This window comes from Protopterus annectens, chromosome 12.part0 (assembly GCF_019279795.1).
Source record: "Protopterus annectens isolate FY-2018-M chromosome 12.part0, PAN1.0, whole genome shotgun sequence".
Taxonomy (NCBI): Eukaryota; Metazoa; Chordata; order Ceratodontiformes; family Protopteridae; genus Protopterus; species Protopterus annectens.
This window is the reverse complement of record NC_056746.1, coordinates 1,046,524,583-1,046,541,354: the sequence shown is the minus strand read 5'-3', so window position 1 is coordinate 1,046,541,354 and position 16,772 is coordinate 1,046,524,583. Positions and strand designations below refer to the sequence as shown.

General features: G+C 42.3%; 1 protein-coding gene across 1 annotated transcript in view; it reads left to right on the top strand.

The window, feature by feature from the left end:
- The window catches only part of SPO11 (SPO11 initiator of meiotic double stranded breaks), a 1,671,983-nt gene that overhangs the window by 110,919 nt on the left and 1,544,292 nt on the right, over window positions 1–16,772 (top strand). Inside the window, exon 2 of the mRNA XM_044090058.1 lies at window positions 7,127–7,230. The gene's annotated coding sequence lies outside the window, so the exon portion shown is untranslated. The remainder of the gene's footprint in view (window positions 1–7,126; window positions 7,231–16,772) is intronic.

Genomic DNA, 16,772 nt, shown 5'->3' with positions numbered 1-16,772 from the left:
AAGGTTAGTCACTAAGGAGAGAGAAAAGGACCTATACCGATTGGTTAGATAGAAGGCCCAAGCTAGGAAAGATGTGCAGCAGCTTAGGGTGATAAAGGATAATGAGGGAAATATACTCACAAGAGAGGAGAGTGTGTTGAGCAGATGGAAAGAGTACTTTGAGGGGCTGATGAATGAAGAGAATGAGAGAGAGAGAGAGAGAGAAGGTTGGATGATGTGGGGATAGTGAATCAGGAAGTGCAACAGATTAGTAAGGAGGAAGTAAGGGCAGCTATGAAGAGGATGATAAATGGAAAGGCTGTTGGTCCAGATGACATACCTGTGGAAGCATGGAAGTGTTTAGGAGAGATCGCAGTGGGGTTTTTAACCAGAATGTTAAACAAAATCTTGGAAGGTGAGAGGATGCTTGAGGAGCGGAGAAGAAGTGTATCAGTACTGATTTTTAAGAATAAGGGTGATGTGGAGAGCTGTAGTAACTACAGAGGGATAAAACTGATGGCCACATCATGAAGTTATGGGAAAGAGTAGTGGAAGCTAGGTTAAGAAGGGAGGTGATGATTAGTGAGCAGCAGTACAGTTTCATGCCAGGAAAGAGCACTACAGATGTAGTGTTTGCTCTGAGGGTGTTGACGGAGAAGTATAGAGAAGGTCAGAAGGAGTTGCATTGTGTCTTTTGGACTTAGACAAAGCATATGACAGGGTACCTAGAGAGGAGTTGCATTGTATGAGGAAGTTGGGAGTGGCAGAGAAGTATGTAAGAGTTGTACAGGATATGTACAAGGGCAGTGTGACAGTTGTGAGGTCTGCGTAGGAGTGACGGATGAGTTCAGGGTGGAGGTGGAATTACATCAAAGATCAGCTCTGAGCCCTTTCTTATTTGCAGTGCTGATGGACAGGTTGACAGATGAGATCAAACAGGAGTCCCCGTGGACTATGATGTTTGCAGATGACATTGTGATTTGTAATGAGAGTAGGGACAGGTTGAGGGAGACCCTGGTGGGGTGGAGATAAACTCTAGAGAGGAGAGGAATGAAGGTCAGCAGGACTAAGACAGAATGCGTATGTGTGTGTGTGTGTGTGTGTGTGTGTGAATGAGAAGGAGGACAGAGGCATGGATCCAGGGAGTAGAGATAGCTAAGGTGGATGAGGTTAAATACTTGGGATCAACAGTTCAGAGTAATGGTGAGTGCAGAAGAGAGGTGAAGGAGAGAGTGCAGGCAGGGAGGAGTGGGTGGAGAGGAGTGTCAGGAGTGATTTATGACAGATGGGTACCAGTAAGAGTGAAAAGGAAGGTCTACAAGATGGTAGTGAGACCAGCTATGTTATATGGGTTGGAGGCAGTCAGGCGGTGGTACTGATGAAAGGACAGGAATCAGAGCTGGTGGTGGCAGAGTTAAAGATGTTAAGATTTGCATTGGGTGTGATGAGGTTGGACAAGATTAGAAATGAATATATTAGAGGGTCAGCTCAGGTTGGATGGTTTGGAGACAAAGCCAGAGAGGTGAGATTGCGTTGGTTTGGACATGTGCTGAGGAGGGATGCTGGGTATATTTGGAGTAGGATGCTAAGGATGGAGCTGACAGGTAAGAGGAAAAGAGGAAGGCCTAAGATAAGGTTTATGGATGTGGTGAGAGAGAACATGCAGGTGGTTGGTGTGATAGAGCAAGATGCAGAGGATAGGAAGAAATGGAAGCAGATGATTAGTTTTGGCGACCCCTGTCGGGAGGAGCCAAAAGCAAAAGAAGATAATGCCTAATCTTCAGAACTTCTTTGCTGCCAGTCTAGATGCTACTTTTTGACTTCGGTCTATCAAGTCATTTGTTATGTTGCTGCAGATACCAAGCCTCTGGCAGATATGTACACCACTGGGGACTTTTCCTTCTTTCTTTTTGCTGGTTTACCATTTAACATTTCATCCAGAAAGGAAAAACGTGAGTGTGAGAGGCAGATTCCTCATAAAGATAGACACAATAAGTGTCTTTTCTGCCTAGATGTAGACAGTGATCATACTTAGTTTGGTATTTGACGGGCTTTTCATAGGTTCATAGGTTCATACTAGGCTATCTGCCCGAGGGCATTTACAAGCCTAGCCCATAGTTTTGTGGCTTACGCCACCCCTTTAGTATGGGTAACTATACCCATTATTTTGCTGTGCCTCTGTTGAGCAGTGACACTGAGGTAATCCCTGGGGTATATCTGCGATCTCCCATCCATTGGTCAAGATTTCTCTTGAACAAGGCCAGCGAGGTGCTCTGCCTCACATATACCGGGATTTTATTCCACAGCATAGGGAGTCTTTGGGTGATGAATCTATCCCTCCAGCACGTCCTATTAATAGCCGTGTCGAGGTTTAAGTCTCCCGCCCTTGTGGCTCTGACGGATCTAGATTTTTTGAGGTGAAGCATATTCAACAAATCTGGGTTTGACATGGCCTTGTATGTTAGGCAAAGGTCACCTCTGAGCAAGCGGTAAGCGACTGAATAGAGCTGGAGTTCTTTCAGTCGGGCAGCATAGGACAGATGTTTGAGACCCTTTATCCTTTTGGTGAGGAACTTTTGTGGCCTCTCCAGCTGCTGCAAGTGTCGGGTCAGATACATTCCGAATGGGGCATTGTACTCAATCATTGGTCTGATGAGTGATGAGTATAGGGAGACTATGACCTCCCTTGATCTAGATGAGAATCCCTTCATGATAAGGTGGGCAATGTAGAAGGTCTTCCTAACTACTTTAGCTACATGGTTGTCGAATGACAGACTACTATCAACCTGGGTCCCCAGGTCCCTGATAACTTCTTCTGTGCTCAGTGGATTGCCACCTATTTGGTAGCTAGGGGTAACCTTGTTTTTCCCGAAGGGTATGACTATGCATTTTTTGGCATTTAACTTTAGGCCATGGCTCTGGCACCAGTTATCCGTTTCTGTGAGACCCTTCTGAAGGATATCTGTGTCAGATGTGTTTTCTACTATGGCGCCCAGTTTGCATCTGCAAACTTTGTCAGCCATAACCCTCCTGTGTTTGCTTGTACTTCGGAAAAGTAGATGCCAAACAAGAGTGGGCCCAGGACTGAGCCCTGTGGTACACCACTTGTGACATGCTTTGAGTCTGACATGGCGCCAGCAACTCTGACCCTGTGGGTTCTGTCACTCAGCCAGTTTGCAACCCATCTTGTGATGTATGGGTTAACATTTAAGCTGATGAGTTTTTCAATGATACCCGAGTGGTATTGTACCCAAGACCCTTCATAGCCATTTTTCCTGGCTTTTTGTTTTCCTAGAGAACCATCATTTTGAAGTTCCTTACCTAGGAAACTGTCTTCTGAATCTGCCTTCCCCAGATATTCAGCTGCCTCTTAAGAAGTCAAAAAGATTTGATGTGATGTTGTCCTATCTTGCCTTCATTCTGTACAGGTTGGGTTCGGAACCGATCTTCGGTTCTGACTTGGCCTTGTACAAAAGCTCGAGGTCTTCAACTAGCTCGTGGCTGATACCCTATCCCATGATGCTCTAAGAAACTGCAGATCTCGTTTGCCACTAAAGATCGGGTGCTTCACACTGGCTCTGGCTAAGTGAATTCTTCGCAATTGTTTTTTCTTGTTAAAATTGCTATTTTTTTCTCCCTTTGGGATTAGTTAGTTAATTAGTTGATTAGTTAACCTTTAAGCAGTTTTGCTGTGCTTGCTACCTTATTGATTGTTGTCTGTCATTTATCTCAAGGCCTTTCCCGGCTTTCCCTTAGTGTGTGTTTATAATAATTTTTGACAAACTCGTTGTTAGAGAGCTGTGTTAATTTAATTATTCTATATTTAATTAAACTAGATAGTTTAACTTAGAAGGCTGTTTAGCCCATTTAAATTAGAGGGCTGTTACTCTTAGTGTGTGTGTGTTTAGATAATTCTTGTTAATCTCATTTGTTAAAGAGCTGTTTTATTTTAGTTGATTTTCTCTTTAATTAAGCTAGCTCATGTTAACTCATTAACCCCGAGTACCTTCTCATTGCGCCTCTGTGCTTAACACCGAGCGCGCCATGAGAAGATAGTAATTGGAAGCTGTTACCCCCGAGTGCCTTCCCCAAGCGTGAGAAACTGCATTCCCGATTTCTATGTGACCTTAATGTAAAACACGCTGAAATTGTAACTGAATGTGTAAATTACTTTACATAGTTACACTTTAGCGTGTTTCAACATTAAGTTCACATTAAACTTCTTTTAGAAAATCCGGTTTAAAAGGTCTTTAACAGCAAGTGGTGGCAGCCAATTGGATTCTTGCAATCCAAGCCACCACTTGCATCACACATCCACCCCCAACAGTATCTTCTTTTGTTTTCCCCAAATAAATAGAGGGTCCAACAGCAGGTATTTCTATTCTTTCTTCAAATACTTGGAGATTTGACCTGCTACTGGATCCCTCTATTTTTTGGGGACTCACGGTTTTCACAGATTGCCAGCGCTGCACAAAGTATCCTACTGTAACTTCGCTCAAGGACTTCCCTGTTTAGCTTATCTGAAGGACTTCCCGGTTCAGCTTCCCTCGTGATAACCCAGGTAAAAATATGTCACAAAAGCATATGCAGAGGCTTTAGTAGCAATAGCCTTAAAATTTAGTGCAGTACAAATTTATTTTGCGTCTTCTAGATTTCACTCAGTGAGGAATTCAATTGTTTGCTAGATGTGTCGATTACATATTAAGTCTGGTGCCATAATGTTTGCTTGTCACTGACACGTGCAGTTCGTAGCTGTTGTTGTATATATGTAGAAGTCAGTGAGGAATTCAGTTGTGTGACAGATGAGCCATTTTTCTGTTTGCTTACTCTCTGTACATTGGCTGGATGACTAATTTAGTTTCCGACATTTTTTATTTTACTCATTCAATGCTGAATGTTGAAAAAAGCCCAGTGCTGCTGACCCATTCGGCTGTGTCCTCAACAACATGGTAGGTAAAATGTAAGTTCTGGAGTCCATAAAGTCACTATTTTATATTTGTGTAGCCTGTTATTTATTTCTGTAAAGTCTTCATCCATATCTGGGGACCTTATAGGAATACTGCCTAGTGTTTGTGATCTGTGAGATAATTTCCTAGAACGCCACTTTTCTACACTGTATTTGGCCAGTGAATGTGCTCTGTTTGATCTTATTCTACACTGTTTTTGATTTAATATACTAGCGACTGTGCTCTGTTGATATTTTACACTGTAGTTGCTTTATTATACTACAGATTAAACCAGAAGCATATTGTGCTGAGCATTGTTTACACAAGGCTAGCCACTATAATATATGGGATCCCTAAGCTGATATTTTGCTACGGATTCAACTAGAAGCATTGTGTGCTGAATACTGTTAATACAAGGTTAATGACTGCAATATAAAGGATTGGAATAACAAGGGCTATGGTATGATTGAGGGAAATAAGAGTAAACAGATGGGTAAAAGAAAGAAGCATAGATTAGACTGCACAGGTTAACATGCAGTTTCTGGTTTATAATAAGTCTTCAGCACGTTGCCTTCCTGAAAGGAGCTTAGCAGTCCATGATCACAGTAAATTGAGCTGCAACTGTATTTAAAAACCAGTGATTTGTCTTGTGTTCTAGTATCTTTTAAAGGGGCTCTGCCCTGTTTCTAAAATGAGTTAATTGCCTCGGACCGAAATATAAATGTTGCCGCCCACTTTTGTAACGTAATCCGATTTTGTCATGTCACCGTCTGGTCCAACCCGCTTTACTTTGCATATCATCTCCCACTCCAGTTTAGTTTCCTTACTGTACATAAATTCAGATGTTGTTGCTCTTGTTCCTACTGATTATCAGTAACAACTAGTTTTTTTTTCAATTCCCTGGCTTTTCTTACGATATTGCTTGCTACAGTTTAAAATAGATCATTTCATCTTCTTTTTTTAAACCTTTCCATTCACGTAAGAAGTGCTTTAGCACTTACTGTAGCCAGTGTCTCAAAATGTAATTGGCGCAAGCCTTTGAAATGAAAAATGTACTGCTACAGTTATAAATACGTTCTTCTTTTTTAGTTGCAGTCATGTAAGAAGCGCCATAGCGCCGAAACGCTTACTATTTCGTATGCATTCGAACGGAGCCTTTTGTCAGTAATGTGTAACGGGCTTGCTACAGCTGCAAACACATTGTTTCTGTTTTAGCTTTTTTATAAATTTATGGTTATCTTCAAATAACTGGTTATGCATTAGCATACATTTTTATGAAGGGTGTGCAGCCTGACACTCAAATCTCTGTCATTATTTAGTTTTTTCAGTACTGGTTGGTTTCCAGAAAAACAATTTTACCAGGAAGAGACCACCACCCACATTATGCAAAAATCTACACAGCTGAAATGTAATATAGTCATGTCATAAATGGTGAAGTACTTGGAATGTAACTGCAGCAAGCTCATTTAACATTTCTGGCAAAGGGCTTGCTAAAGTTACAAACAGATCATTTCCATTTTTTTGTACTATTTGCATTCATGTATGAAGAGCTAAAGCACTCAATATATCCAGTGTGTCAGAGAAGAGCTGTACCAAGCCCATTACAAGAAATGTAAAATGGGCGTGCTACACTTAAACAGATCTTTTCGTTTTTTTTTTAATCCACTTATGGTATATAAAGATATATATATATATATATATATATATATATATATATATATATATATATATGTATGTATGTATGTATGTGTGTGTGTGTGTCTTTGTGTTTGTATATGTATGTATAATGTATGTAGATATGTGTGTGTGTATGTATATATAAATATGTATATATAAATATGTATATATATATATATATATATATATATATATATATATATATATATATATATATATATAATCTATGTATATGTCTATATACAGATATATCTGTGTGTATATGTATAAATAAATATATATATATATATATATATATATATATATATATATATATATATATATATATATATAGCCTTCTTACATATCAGAAAGTGAAGATACCAAAGTAAATTTCTGTGCCTTAGAGTTAGTAACCTTCATTTCCAATTCAGTTGTCTGTCCTTGGTCTTGTTTAGGCCCCAGAATGCACTGTAAATTATTGGGGTATTTGTAACCTATTGCTGGTAATGTGGCCACTTTTGATTATCTTTATCTGTTACTAGGCTTCAGGTGATTGAGCCAGACAGAGCAATATAGTGAGGAATAAGAAGAAAAAAGTGGAAGGAAGGAGATGTAACTTGAAAAGCCTTCATGGATACAGAATGAGGTATGTTGGTGTACAGAAGACAGTTATATTTTAAATGAAACAGTTTATTGACATGTATAAATAATGAGCACTGCAGAAAGGCTTCTAGTCAAAGTAAATTTTATTATCATTTAGAACTATACATGTATAGCCTAAATGAAATGTTGTGCATCATAGGATCATATGATCACAGGAAATTTCTAGGCCATTGGCTGTGAGGCCCTTATAAGCCTAGCAAAGAGTTTAGCCCATGTATAGGCAAATCAGCACCCAATGCCCCCTGTCCAGCAGGGGCACAGGTGGAATCCAGGAATGTATTTTCTTTTTCCCATTCAGTTATGGTCTCGCTGCTGAAGTGACTGCTGGGCCAATTTATTGTCATTTTGGTGCCTGTGCATACAGAATGCAAACAACTGGAGGGGTTACTGGGGATGTATAGAAAGTCAGTCTGCAAATTACATTGGGTTATATCACTTCTGCTTGTATTATTCTATTTGTGATTATACTGCCTGAGTGAGATAAAGGTTATCACTAGGTGACTACTGACAGGATGCAGCTACCATATTTAGGGTGCATTTATTCTGGCTTTGTCAGTCATGTGTGGAATTTAGGTGGGAGGAAGGGCTCAGTAATATCTAAGTGTTATATTATTTGACTGACGCACGTCTTCTCCTTACTGATGATAATGAGTCTGTGTTACATAACTGCACAAGGTAATATAATGAATGCTTACTCAACAGGTTATGTGCAGCAATTATCACCTGTGTCTCAGCATACATACCTTTGCAGCAATGAAAGGAAGGTCATTATCACATTAGCAATACGTGCACAATATAGCAGTGAGTCATTATCACTTTTCTGGGAGAAGTCTCAGCTGCTGTCACTGTTATTCACATAAGTACAAGTCGTTATCGCTCTGATGAATGCACAAGCCAGGTTGTGTTTTTTCTCTGCTTGGAGTCATTGCAAGCAACCCCCCCTCATTCTTCATCAGCTGCCTACCCTCCTAAACCCCTGATTTTTTTCTGGATGTGTGTATATATATATATATATATATATATATATATATATATATATATATATATATATATATATATGTACTCTTCCAATAGATCTGTCAAACATCAGTAGTAATCTGTTTGCATTTTCTTTCCTGTGCAGGTGTGTCCACCTTCTGACACTGACATGGCTTCACGACCAGGAGAATGACAAGTGACGGTGTGGGTATGTGGCCATTCCTACATTCACTGGGCTGCCAGCCATGCCTCCGAAACTGAAAACCAGTACAACTTGAGCTTCCCCACATCCACTGTGAAGGTATACTGGATTGCAAGAAGAGGTATGCGTTGGAGCGGAGTACTGCAGTTGTTGGAAGAGAAGTGTTCCATCTACCCTGAGCACGACATTCTTGTGCTGCACATTGGAGGGAATGATGTCAGCAGTCAAGCACTCGGAAGGCTACGGTTTCAAATCACAGCAATTTTTGAATACCTGAAGTCCTGGTGGCCACGTTGTCATTTTCTGTGGTCTGATATAATTCCTCGACAGATATGGAAAACAGTAAACAGTCAATGGGCAGCTCACAATGCCAGACATTTACAGAATGAGTTTATGCATGGCTTGATGCAGAGGGTCGGTGGATCAGCAATCTGCCATGAAAGCATCACTGCTGAAGATGTTCACCTGTTCAGAAGGGATGGCGTTTACCTAACTGAGGAGAGCACTGCGTTGTTCTTGACCGACCTCCACAATGGAGTGAAGAGAGCTATGCAGGATTGCTAACATGCAGCTTGTGAGAAGAATGGGAAACACCCATGACCAAGTAGGACCAGTATAGTAAGTAAAACTCTATTATGAAATGTGTTGTGTAAAATATATTTTTCTGAGTTTGGCAAATAACTGTGGTAAGGAGCTGGTGAAGATGCTGAGAAAGAACAACTGTTTCAGGAGAGTGCTAGCACGTACAATCTAATATGTCAGTGACCATCCTGCAATACTTCTTTTTTTATTCTGCTTTTATCAGGCATGTGTAGAGTTTAGATGACAGGAAGGGGCTTTTCCCTTTGTGTGTTTAGTCTTAAATATATATATATATATATATATATATATATATAGTAGTTGTAGTGCTAACTTGTTTTTTGCTGTTAAGATGTCAAAACAGCCCAAAGATGCTAAACCCTCGGGGTTTAAGAAATGTATGAAATGCAGTCAGAAAATGTCTATGACTGATGGTCATACTGTGTGTGTACTGCCTTGGAGCAGTACACCTTCAAGAATCTTGTGCCATTTGCCATTCTGTTAGCCACAGGGTTCTTCTTGAAAGGAAGAATAAGTTGATTCTTATGGGGTTATTGAAGACTTCCTTTTCAGAAGCTATAGGAGGTCAGAGTCCTTCCAAACAGTCCTCTGCCCCTTTTTCAAAATCTGAAAAATCAGGTAAAAGATCATCTTCTGCTTCATCAGAGGCTCAGTCTGAGCCGACTAAAAAGTTCCCAAAAATTTCATCAGACCCGAAGCCTGTCAGGCCCGAGAAGCCTTCCACCTTGGCTCCTTTGGTGTCGGAACCGTTGGTGTTTCAAGTTCGGAGCCGGTCCCCAGAACTGGAACCGCATTCTCCAACATTGAGATCTCCAATCCTACAAGCTTCCAGATCTCCTGCTCCCTCCACTCGATCCTCCAGGAGCCTTTCAGATGATGATGTGGATCATGTGGTGCGGAGACTTTTGAGGACATCGGCACTTGCCAAACTTTTGTCGGAGCCAACCCAGAGGGTTTCGGAACCGACTAAACCTGCCCTGTTACCATCGATTCCTCCTCTGACTCGGGACTTTGGAGCCGGACTGCATAGAGCTGATCATAGTGGAACCATCGGAATCAAACCTATTCCAGGATCTTCAGCCTCGACTACAGCTTCGATGTCCTCGGTTCTGTCTGAACTCAAGGAGTCTAGGAGCCAATGCTCTCCGGTTGGGTCTAGGGAGGATAGATGGATCAGACATTTGTCTCATCCAAACTTTTCTCTTGGGGCTTCAGCATGGGTGAGCTTGGCTCCTACATCAGTCTCGGAGCCAACCCCCTTTGCTCTGGGGATGCCTTCCAATTCTTCAGAGCCAGGAGCTTCCTTGGATCAGGAGTGGCGGGGGCCTTCGAGGTGATGAGAGCACTGTCCCCACAGACAGCTCCACTCTCAGGTCCAGTCATTCCTCCCCCAAAGGCACCGGTGTCTGTCTGGGCGCCACTGCATCCACAGAGACATGGAGACCATAGGCCTCAGGATGCCCCATTGGGTGAACCCTTCTCTTCCGAAACCTCTCCAGAATACCCTTCTGAAGAGGTCCCTCGTAAGAAACTATGTAAGAGGAAACATTTGGCCTCCCCAGAGGAGTCCGTCACATCTGACACAGACCTTGATGAGTCAGAAGGGTCCCCACGGTCACCCTCTGAGGATGTCTCCTTTGCAGACATCCTAGAAATACTTAAGCAGAGAGGTGGCTGGAAGCCCATCAACCCTTCTGAGGAGGAGTCTATCTACCTGAAGGCTTTTGTGTCTTGCCTTTCTGCCACTTGGGTGTCTCTGCCTTTCGATGAACTAATGAACCTAGTTTGTCGAAAGGTGTGGGAGTCTCCAGACTCAGTGGCACCTGACCCTAGGAGGCCAAATAAATTCATTACATCCCCCACTGATAAAAACTTTCTTACAAAAGATGTCCCAGTAGATGCCGTGGTGGTGGTTGCGACCACCAAAAAGGAATTGTCAGAGACGTCCTCTTCTGTCCATCCTCCAAACAAAGAGTCTCATACGATGGACAGATATGGAAAGCACACCTTTTCTTCAGCGACCTTTGCACTCAGGTCCCTGAATTATCTCACCCATTTTACCAGATTGCAGAGAGATCTCCTGAAGGAACTAGGAGATACTCTCAAGGGTTCAGTGGCTGAGAGGGTAACAGAAAAAATTTCTTCCCAACTCTCCACCTTGAATTCAGTTGTAAACTCCTCCATGAGACTCATTCTTATGCAATGGAGTGAGTAGGCAGTGGGTTTTAAGAATTTTCGTAAGGAGACATTACTGAATGCGTTTGTGTGACTTTGCAGAGCCCTTTAAATCTTCCTTTGTTAACACCCCTTTTAATGGCTTGTCCTTGTTTGAGCCTAAAGTCAAAGACACACAAACCAGGTGTGAACAAGAAAGAAAAACTCTCTGCCATAGGAGTCCATTTTTCCCTACCGTCTAGATCTTATCCAACAGGTCAAAAAGGAGGAAAAATCTGGTTTTGAAAATCCCAGAGAGTTTTTCAGGACACTCTTGGTGATTCTTCCCCCCCCCAGGGGCAGAGGGGGGAGCAGTAATGGAAGACGCTGGTCAATGCGGCAGAGGGGGTCCACAAAATCAGGACGACCGAGAGTCCTTCCTTGGCAAGCCCTTCCAGCACTCCTGAAAGGAAGCCCACCTGTCTGTCTCTGGAGGCAGTCGGGGGTCGCTTATCTTTGTACCCAGATGCCTGGCTAAAAATAACAAAAATTCAAATGGGTACAAAGCATCATATTCAGAGGTTACTCCATACCCTTTTCTTTCCCCGTCCGAAACATAAAAAACATCCCGGACATTCCACCCAGTATAAGGGAACAAGCAACTCTAGAAATACAAAAGTTGCTAGACAAGAGAGTCATCCAAACAGTCCCCACATACCAAATAGGATCTGGAACTTACCCAAGGTTCTTTTTGGTTCCAAGAAAAAAGGGGACTGGAGACCCATCCTGGATCTCAGCAAATTAAACAAATCAATAAAAAGGCTAAGTTCTGGATGGTAACACTGCGGTCAATTCTCCCCTTTCTGGGACAAGATGATTGGATGTGCTGTATAGACCTCCAGGATGCGTACTACCACATAAAAATGGACAGGCGATCCAGGAGTCATTTGCACTTTCAGCTGGGAGTCGGTCATTGCCAGTTTCGTGCTCGCCCTGTGGTCTCACTACAGCCCCCCGAGTGTTCACCAAATGTATGACAGTAATCATGGCTCAACTGAGATGCCTAGGATTCCGAGTGTTTCCGTACCTAGACGACTGGCTCCTAACTGCCACCACCGAACATCTACTAATAAAAGGAAGGAACACCACACTAAAGCTCTGCTCTCATTTAGGGGTCACAATAAATTACGAAAAAATCTGCCTTATTGCCATCTCAACATATTGTTTTTATAGGAGTAGACTTAGATACTACAAAAATAATGGTAAAGCTTCCCGTAGAAAGGGTACAGGTCCTTCGGCATCAGGTCATAAACCTACTTTTCGAGAGGAAGGTTCAAGCAAGAACAGTTCTGAAAGTATTAGGGACCATGGCAGCAACAATAAACTTTATTCCATTGGCATGGCTCCCCATGAGGATTCTGCAGTGGCTGCTGTTCACTCAGTGGTCCATGCAGGAACTACCCATGTCCCACCAAATCATGATAACAGAATCTTGCAGGGAAGGACCTTTGCTGGTGGCTTCGCTCTACTCATGTGACTTTAGTTTGACCCTTTGTTTTTCCACAGCCTTTAGCCACAATAACCACGGACGCTTCCCAAATTGGGGGGGGGGGGCATTATCGGGGAAGGACAGTCCAAGGCACTTGGCAGGATCACGTGGCCCACGCACATCAATATCGTAGTGATGACAGTGGTGCTTTTTAGCGTTGCAAGCATTCCAAAACTCTCTTCCTTTAGAAACTATTGCAGTACAAACAGACAACGTGTTGGTCGTGTGCTATATAAACAAACAAGGGCAACCAGATCTTACCCCCTTTGTCGGGAGGCCCTGAGAGTATGGCAGTGAGTGACCTTCTCCCAACATTTTCTTATAGCAATGCACATCCCGGGGAAATCCAACGTGATTTGGACCAACTCAGCAGGACGATTCTGATGCCTCAAGAGTGGTCTGTAAAACAAGAGATAGCGGAAATTATTTTCCGCGAATGGGGCTAGCCTTGCTGTAATCTTTTTGACATGTCCATGAATGCCAAATGCAGCAGCTATCTTGCCCTAATCCCCCCTCCAGGGGAATCACCAAGGGATGCACTTGTACACGATTTGCCCTCGGGTCTCCTCTATGCCTTCCCCTCCCTTTCCATTGATACCCAAAGTTCTTTAGAAAGCCAGCAATTTGGGAAGGATCTTTATACTTGTCACCCCTTACTAGCCTCGTCAAATCTGGTTCCCCCTTCCTTGGCCTTATCTCCAGGAGGAGTCTTGGAGTCTGGACCCAGTTCCAGACCTTCTGACTCGTGCGTCAGGAATGCTCCATCCATCTCTTCAAACCCTCAAGTTGACAGCCTGGCTGCTCTGATTCCAAACATAGCCAGGTTACCTGATCGTTCCCCTTCAGTGAAACATATCTTGATTTCATCTCATAGGATAATGTGTCTCTACGAACAAACCCATCCTTTCTACCTAAAGTATGTTCTGAATCTAGGTTAAACCAATCCATAGACTTACCATTTTTTTCTCCCAACTATGGCAATAAGGCAGAATATATGCTATTTCAGCTAGATGTACATAGACAATTACATTTCTACTTTCATAGAATGAAGGACTTTAGAAAGACTGACCAATTGTTTGTGTCCTTCTCAGACTACAAGAAAGGTGCTCCAGTTACTAAAGGTCACTCTTTCCAGAAGGCTATCAAACTACCAGACCCATATGCCTAGCTTTGTGCTGGTTCTTCTGTCTAACCTTGGTGGTGTTTTGACTGACATGTCTGATTCTGAAGCTAAGACTTCTGCTATTTCTTTGTTGAGTTCTATCAAATGCAGTTACAATGCTGCTGATACATCTTCTAGGGCTGCTGCATCAGGTTCTGTTTTATGCAGGTACTCCTGGCTTAGATTGCTATATCTGCCTAATGTTATAAAAGCCAAGTTGTTGTATTCTCCCTTGTACTGCCAGAATCTGTTTGGTTCTGCAGCTCCAGAGCTTTATAAACCCTTACAATATAAAGGGAAGGTTATGCAGGACCTTGAACAGATTTGTCATCCCCCTCTCCCTAAGTTTCAAAGGAATTATCCTTCTAAGTCTTGTTTGTACATAGACAACTGAAGCCTCCCTTAAGGGGTAAGAAATCTTCCAAAAGGATGTTTTTGGACAAACCTGCTGAGGATTGTAGGAGTCAAAAACCATCTTTTCCTGACAAAGCTGCTTTTGTTTGATGTTTATCCTTCCATGTCCCTTGACCAGATTGCTTTTTCCCTCTGGTTAACTCTGTCCTACCCCATCTGGCAGCAGATCACCATGGATTTATACGTCCTTACCATAATACAAAAAGGTTACTTCATGATTTGGAAACCCCTTCCACCCTTTTCAGGGATTCCTCAGCTTCCTCATTTTTCTCAAATTCTTCAGAACCTTTTGTCTCAGGTAACTGTTTGTCCTGTTCCTCCCTTCCAGAGAGGCATAGTATTTTATTCCAGAATGTTTCTTTTTCCCAGGAAGGAGAGCTCTTTGGAGGCTCATTCCGGATATTTCTTTCTCAAAACTTGTCTCAGGGTCACCTCTTTAAACTGTTCTCTCTCCAGCTCCTGTTTTTTTTTTTTTTGCGACTCCCTCAGGTCTATCTGGTTTTGCTGTATCTGAAGGATGCTTACCTTCACATTACTATTCACCCTTTCTCAAGGAAATGTTAAGGTTCTCAATTTCTTCCTCGCACTTATCAGTTCTCTACTTTGCCTTTTTGTCTTTCTACAGCTCTAAGAGTCTTTACCAAATGTCTGACTCTGGTCATAGCTTACTGTAGACTCCATGGTATTCAGATGTTTTCCTATCTTGATGACCTTCTCATTCAAGCTCCTTCCCAGCAACTTCTTCATATTCTCGACTTTACCATGCTTCTGCTGCAAAATTGATGTTCACTCTCAACTCTCAAAAAAATCTGTTCCGACTCCTTTGCAGGATCAAGTTTTCCTGGGATGCAGCATTCAGACCTTGCATATAATGGTTTTAATTCCTCCTTCCAAAGTTATCTTAATGACAACTTTCTTCCAGTATCTTCTTTCTTTCTTTACAAGCAATGTCTGCAAGGGAGTTTCTTTAAACTCTGAGGTTAATGGCTTCCACCATTCCTATGGTTCCTTTCACCAGACACCATGTGAGAAAGCTTCAGTAGTATCTAAAGATAATCTGGCTTCAACATTGTCATCCTCTGTTTCCCGTTCCTCTCTTGTCTTGTCTCAAACATGAATTCCTCTGGTAGATTCATAAGATGTATCTGAATCCAGGCCTACCTTTTCAGTTTCTTTCATCCACTTAGGTGCTGCAATACATATACTTCAGATCTAGGATGGGGAGCCTATTCCGGCAATCTCAGGGTCCAGGCAGTGTGGTCTCCCCAAAAACTAGAGAGCCACATCATAATCATAGAAATTAGGGCTCTGCTATTGGATCTTCAAGCCTTGCATTCCCTCTGAGTTCTGTTTCCTCTCCAGGTTTGTACAGACAACACCATTGTCATATGATATGTAAAAGCAAGGAGACACAAAGTTTTACCTTTTTTGAAGACTAGCATTTCTTGTTTGGGAATTTGTGTCTGCCATCATCTGATCCTTCAGGTGGTTTACATTCCCTAAGAAGACACCCTTGTGGCAGATAACTTGATCATATCCAGGAAAGATCCTCATGAATGAGTGCTTCATGGGGAGGTCTTCTTGGACATTATCCTTCAGTGGGGTTCTCCTCAAACAGATCTGTTTATTTCCTCTCTGGACAGGCATCTTCCCAGGTTCTGTTCCAGGGTGCTGTGTCCTCTGTCTTGGAAAGTAAATACCATTCTTTTTTTCTTAGAAAGGGGTGTTTCTGTATGCTTCCACCCTTCTTCCTCTGTTGCACAAGATCTTGCACAAGGTCATGTGGGACGGACCCAAAATCTTGTTGGCAACTCCCTTTTGGCCCATACAACACTGGTTCCCCCTTCTGCTTCATCCGACCTGGGGCAATCATCACAAGTTACCTCGCAGGAAAGATCTCCTCGTACAAGCAAGGGCTGTTTCATTCAACCTCATGTGCTCACCCTATGTTTGACTGTGAGTGATAGGGTTTTAATTCCTTTTTGACTCAAGTTTTCTGAGGATGTGCTTTGGGTTTTGCAGGAGGCCAGAAAACCCACTACTAGAAAATTCTGTGTTTCAAAATGGAAAAAGAAATCTCATTGGTATCACAGACATGAACAAGACCCACTTTTAGTGGTATTCCTACTGTTCTTTCATATTTGTGTGAGTTGTTTAATCCTAGGCTAGCATATTCACCTGTTAAAGCTTGTTTGTTAGCTATTTCTGCTTGTCTGCCCTTTGATCCTCCACTTTCCTCTATGTTTGAAATTAAACAACTTTTAAAAGGCATCTTTCACATTAGGACCCAAGAAAGCCCATTCCACCTTCTTGGAATCTTAATTTTGTTTTGGAAATATTGACTCGGCCTGTTTTTGAACCTGCAGCTTCCTGTACTTTGCAATTCTGTACTTGCAAGACTGTTTTGTTGGTAGCTCTAACTTCTGCCAAGTGGGTCTCTGAAGTCCAGGCCCTCATGGCAGTTCC